Source organism: Podarcis raffonei, chromosome 8, assembly GCF_027172205.1.
Source record: "Podarcis raffonei isolate rPodRaf1 chromosome 8, rPodRaf1.pri, whole genome shotgun sequence".
Classification (NCBI taxonomy): Eukaryota; Metazoa; Chordata; class Lepidosauria; order Squamata; family Lacertidae; genus Podarcis; species Podarcis raffonei.
Window position 1 is genome coordinate 35022606 of NC_070609.1, and position 5991 is coordinate 35028596.

Sequence of the window (5991 nt, forward strand, 5' to 3'; positions counted from 1 at the left end):
TTGGGTCAGTCATTGCCTCCCAGCCTAACCTACCTTCCAGGGTTGTTGGGATTAAATGAGAAGGGGGAGAACCATGTACGCCACCATGAGCTCCTTAGAGAAACATGTGGGATGAAAATTTAACAAATCAGTTATGGTTCGATGCGCCCAGGACTTCGGCTATAATATCCAAATGGATGTGTAGGAAAGACTCTGGAAGGTAGACATAAAATTCACTGCATGTTATAATCTGAAAGAAAATCTGATGAAAATGTTTTACAGATGGTAGCTGACCCCGGCCAAATTAGCCAAAATGTATTATTAAAAAAAAAAATCGAGCATTTGCTGGTGGTGTAAGAAGTCAGAAGGTACAATGCTACATATGTGGTGGAACTGTGTGAAAGTTAGAGAATTCTGGGACATTATATATAATGAACTTTTTAAAAATCTTTAAATTTTCATTCTAAAAAACCAGAAACCTTCCTGTTGGGAATCATGTACAATGAAATCCCGAAAAACTCTAGAAGAATTTTCATGTATGCAGCAACGGTGGCTAGAATTTTGATAGCAAATAATTGGAAAGGAGAGGTGATATCCACCAAATTAGACTGGCAGGTGAAGATGATAGAATATATAGAACTAGCCAAAGTGACTGGAAGTTTAAGAGATGATTCAAAACAGAGATTAAATAAAGAATGGAATGTCTTTAAAGAATATTTACAGACACATTGTAAAAACTTAAACGCTTTGACAAGTCTAGACTGAACCTTGCAGGACAATAGGGAACACGAGTAAATTAAGTGATAATTAAAATTAAGAAGTGATAATACAAAGTGTGAAATTGAAAATGAAGCCTAGAAAACATAGTGGGATGAATGGAAGTCAAAAGAATATGTGGTGTTTTTTCTTGTTTGTTTGTTTGTTTGTTTGTTCTTTGATGCTGTTACTGCATTGTTTTGTTTTGTTGTGTGTGTGTTTGTGTTTGATTTATTTGTTTGTAAAGTATTGTTTCAATAAAGTAATTTTTAAAAGAAAGAAAGAAAATTTAACAAATACAGTAAATAAACAAACTTTCCAGTTCAGGGACACATTCCAGCCAAGCAAAAATGGGGAGAGTGCTGGGGGTCTGGTGTGACCACCCTTTGCCTCTCGGTCCACACAATGACTAGCAGCCACTCTCCAGGGTCTCAGGACTGTTGCCTCTCCAAACCCTTCCTGGAAATGTTAGGAACTGAACCCAGGATCTTCTGCATGCCTATTCTGTGTTCTACAACTACAAGCGACAGCCTCCGATCTCACCAGTGTACACCCTCTCTGGTCTGAAGTTGGTTTCAATTAGTGGGAGCTCAGTAGCAAAATGTAAGAGCTGCAATTTTCATTCTTTTTTGGAGTCTGTCTTCCCACCCCTTCCTTTTATCGTGATAGATTTATCTGTGCGCAAAGCGCTCACTCCCCCAGTGGGATTTTTTAAAGATTCAAATTGCAGCTAATTATTTAAGCTCTTAGACTAGAGGCTTAGACAGAAGGCCTCTCCCAGCCTCGGTGTGGTTTCTATTAAAGGCGATATCCATCTGTCAAAGGGCTCTTTTGATTTCTGAACTCTCAGACTAAATAGTTGAGTAATACTTGCTCTCTTCACCCTGCGCTCTCTCTCCTTTTCCGTAGGAAAACACACTTTGTGTGTTGTTTAAGGGAAGGGGGGGGGAGAGAAACTTGGGATCTTCCCAGGAATCTGATGTCCAGGCTCTGCAAGAGCAGAAAAAGTTAGCTTCAGGAATGCAGCTCAAGCTGTGGCCAAACTGGCAAAGAGACTACACAGAGCAGGACATGTAAGATGACTGCAGCAGTCTGCTCCTGTGCTCTTTAACGCATAAGAAATAACAGGATAACTTGTTCCAGGGCAGAAGCACACACAGTGGGATGGAAGCAAAACTAATGATGAGGAGCAGGTATTGAAAGAGATCCAAAGAACCAAGAAGTCCCTCTTGCTTTCTGAGCGGTGTTCTCCTTTGATGTTTTGTGTCCTTTTGCATCTGTGCTCTCTATCTGCTTCTACTAATTTTCTTCTTACCCTGTCGTGGGTGCTGCACCCTCCCAGTCAGTTTACAAGTTCTCTCTGGGCAGAGTCCTCCTCTTTCTCCCCTGTGTGTTGCACACCACCGGGGCAGAGTGCCATGGCCTCATCATGCCACATGTCTTAATCTGTGCTTTCCTTTTACAGCCCCCACAAGAGTTGTGAAATCATTTCCATAGAAGAAACAAACATTTCCCAGCCAAATGGAAGCTCTTGAATGGATTTCCGTTCGGAGTTTTGCCCCTGCTGCTTTTTTGACAAAGCAGAGGCTGCCAAGGTGAAATGGAAAGCTTTGACCTTTTCCCCTTCTCCCCTCCTCTTCCTCTCCCCACTCACCTTGGCTGTGCCTGCCTGGCAGATACTGGGAAGGCATACCTGCAGTGACAGCCGCTAACCTGGACGACTTTAAAAGAGGACTAGGCAAATTCATGGAGGAGAGGGCTATCGGTGGCCACCAACCACAATGGCTATGCTCTGCCTCTACAGCTGGAAGCAGCAAGCTTCTGAATACCAGTTGCCAGAAACCACAGGAGGTGAGAGTATTGCTATTGTGCTTGGGTCCTGCTTCCAGGTTTCCCACAGGCATTTGGTTGGCCACTGTGAGAACAGGATCCAGGACTAGGACTAGATGGGCCATTGGCTTAATCCAGTAGCTTCTTCTTATGTTTTTATGATTTCCAGCGTTCTCTGGCAGCCACCACGTTTTTGCATTTGGGTTCTTTGTTGCTCTTGATGTCATGTATGTGCACTCCTCCCAGAATCGCCTCTGGCAACCAGATGGACATGCATTTGCATCATTTCCATGCAATACAAGAGGCAATATGCACCTACACACACCATGGGAAGTAAAACCTATATCACAACAACCCTTTGGGTTCTTTTGAACCCTGTTCTCTTTCTCCCCCCCTTCCTTCCCTTGAATGCCCCCCACCCACCTACCCTGCTTCTCCAACTGAGTATAGAGATCCCAGGCTGCAATATATTATACTGTGTATAAATACCATCAGAGTGATTAATCTGGGGTAGCTGCTTATATAAATCTGGAGTTTCTGATACCTCAAAGGAGAGCCTTAATTAAAAAAAACACCCAAACCCACAATAGCAATATTATGTTTTCTTGTTCTTTCGATTTCACAAAAACAGTCACTTCTGCAGCATTCTAGAGAAAGACCACGAAAGAATGAAGGGCGAAGGATGCCTCACACTTCTGAATGTATAAACTGGGATTTCTTCAGAGCAAAGAGTCATTTTAATGTAAACATTAACAAGCAAGGTATATACATTCTCTAGGTTGCTATGGAGGCAGAAGGCTAGTAAATTATTATTGGGGGGGCTGCACATGAGCATGTTAAACTTGGCTTGCCAGGGAAGCTGGCGAAAGTTGGGATTTATATTAAACATGGGAGGAAGAAGATAATCCGTACAATTTGTCACTGTGGTGGGGGGTATGCTGGACTTTCAGCTGAACTCTGGGTGGGTTTCTTTGGAAAGACAAGAGTGGGCAGAGAGACAGAGAGCCTGGCGTATAATATTTTTCTGGCAACTGCTGATTCTCCACCACTCAATTTTTTATCACTAGCCTTGCTAAAAATACCTGGGTATGACTGCTCCTCATCCTTTCCTACTTATTTGCCATGTTCTTTTTACTTAACTACTCTGCAGGGCCCTTTGTGCCTAGAGATCATGGCTCTGGGTGGCATAAAACTTCCCACAACAAGGGGCTGGCCTCTGGGTCCCCAAAAAGAGAGAACATGGGGTGAGGTTGATTCCTGATCTTGGTTGAAGCAAAACTCTCTGGTTCTGCTGGGGCTCATCTCAGCTGCAGGTTATGGGGGCTTTCTGTTTGATGATGATGCCAAGGTACCAGCGAGGAAGGGCTGCAAGCAGCACCGCTAACAACTCCCCGTCACAGCATATAGAACAATATTTCACCTATGAGATCACCTTACCCCGTATGTGCCCACTTGACCACTTCAGTCAGTGGAACTGCCAGTGTTAGAGGTGCCACATAATATCTGTTCCACATTTAGTGTGGCGACTGCTACACTTTGGAACTCCCTGCCTGTTGATATCGGGCAGGAGCTTTCACTGTACTCTTTTCGGCACCTGCTAAAAACATTTATTTAAACAAACCCACCCAGATGTTTAGAAAGGTGATACGAGTTGTCATCTGTTTTTTTGGCCGTCATTATTAAACTTTTTGAAAGTCTTAAATATTGTTAATTTTTTCTCAGTGATAATTTTATCTTTTTTTTGTAAACAGGTTTGAGGGTTGTTGTTTTTTAAAAGGAGGAGGAGGAGGACTTGCTTTTTTCTATCCTGAGTCATCCAACATTTAGCTTCATTGGACACCCATGAGTTCTAGTCCATGGGAGAGGGAGAAAAACTTTCCTCTGTCCACTCTTCTGTTGCAAAGGCACAGGGCAAGGGAGTGCTCTGCTAAGGTAATTGTTCCTACGGAGTCAGTCTCATAACAGAGCATCTTAGCGACTTGAGGCCCCACTCAGACAAAGGCCCTTCTTTTGCCAGGAAGCTTTCGGAGTTCTGGAGGGTCACGCGGCCCACTGCTGAGATGCCGCAGCAGAAACAAGCTGCTTATCTCTCACTCGCCGGGGGGAGAAATTTTAGAAGGAGCCGAGAAGACCTCCTTCGGCTTTTGCCTCAACATAATCTCTGCGCGGTTCAAAGGCTGAGCCTGGAGGAGCTCTTGCCCACTTGCGGCCTGGTATGCTGCTCGTTTATCATCGCGCTGAAATGGAATCCCCTCCGAAAGATATAACGGCGCAGTGTTTACTTAAGTGCAAAGTGGATGATGGGCCTGGCAGCCCTGCTGTGAACAAGCAGTCCGGGAGAGCTCGGTACAGCTCTGGAATTGACACAACTATTCCGCTCCCACACCCCTGCTGGAGCCAGGAAGGCAATCCGGTGAGCCTTCCCTAGAAACGTAACTGCCCAATCCCCATGGCTGCAAACAGAAACCAGGGTGGAAATTCCTAGCAGGACAATGGAACTGCAAGAGGGAACCGGACTTGGCTGGTGTACACCCACAGGAGAAGCCTTGTATTCCCATGTTGCAGGCCCGACACTCGTCCCTCCAGGACTCATTGCTCAACAGCCATGTCCAGTGCAGAATCATAAAATCATGGAATTGTAGAGTTTGAAGGGACCCCAAGGGTCATCTCAACCAACCCCCTGGAATGCGGAAATCGCAGCCAAAGATTCCCTGACAGATGGCCATCCAACCTCTGCCACCTTCCAAGGAAGTCTGTTCCCTTGTCAAACAGCTCTTACCCTCACGAAGTTCTTCATTGTTTTCTGCTGATCCAGAGGGTAGGACCCAAACCATTGGATTCAGGGCTTATCCATACTTAACCTTTCTCCACTATTTCCAGGCACAGTCTGCGCATTAAAGCTTCATTTCCAGAGCTTTTTCTGCGAAAACCTGCTCTTTACAGCTAAATTGGCACAAGCAGCAATCCGCTAAAAATCCGAATTAATGTTTTCTCTGATTGAGTGCTAAAGAGTGAGTTTTCATGGGGGTAGTTGTGGGGCAAAACAAACAAAACAAAACAAAACAACACTTGGACACAGAGCTTTTAAGCACAGACTTGTGCCTGAAAAGAACAGGACAAAAGGTAAGCCTGGATAAGCTCTCAAATTACAGGAAAGGAGATTCTACCTAGGAAGAACTTTCTGACAGTAGTGTGACAGAGGAGGCCTCAGGATTGGGGGCCTCCAGTCTGGGTGATGTTTCGCGGGTGCAAACAGCATTGAAAGCACAATCACATAAAAATGCCATGGTGGCATCATAAGCACCAAACATCATGAATGCACAATAGAAAGAATGTTTAAGCAGACCTTTTATGTACCCTGAAGGATGAGAATACTCTTTTCAGAGATAACTACTTTGAAGATGATCTGCAGACATCAGAATGGGA